This window comes from Myotis lucifugus, unplaced genomic scaffold (assembly GCF_000147115.1).
Source record: "Myotis lucifugus unplaced genomic scaffold, Myoluc2.0 scaffold_107, whole genome shotgun sequence".
Classification (NCBI taxonomy): Eukaryota; Metazoa; Chordata; class Mammalia; order Chiroptera; family Vespertilionidae; genus Myotis; species Myotis lucifugus.
Window position 1 is genome coordinate 2,028,817 of NW_005871155.1, and position 225 is coordinate 2,029,041.

Genomic DNA, 225 nt, shown 5'->3' on the forward strand with positions numbered 1-225 from the left:
GAACCCCGCGACGCACAAATCTCTTGACTGTTAACGAGTACACTATACGATACAAAATAATAAACATCCCAGGAGCCAACCTTTCTGACCGACGACGCGCAAGGCACACCACCCCTCTCCACCAGTTTATGTTTATTCGTCCTTAGTGTATTTACCTCTGGCCGACTATAACTCAAATTCTAATTGACCAGCTCCCAGGCACGTGGCATGATCGAGTGAGATGAA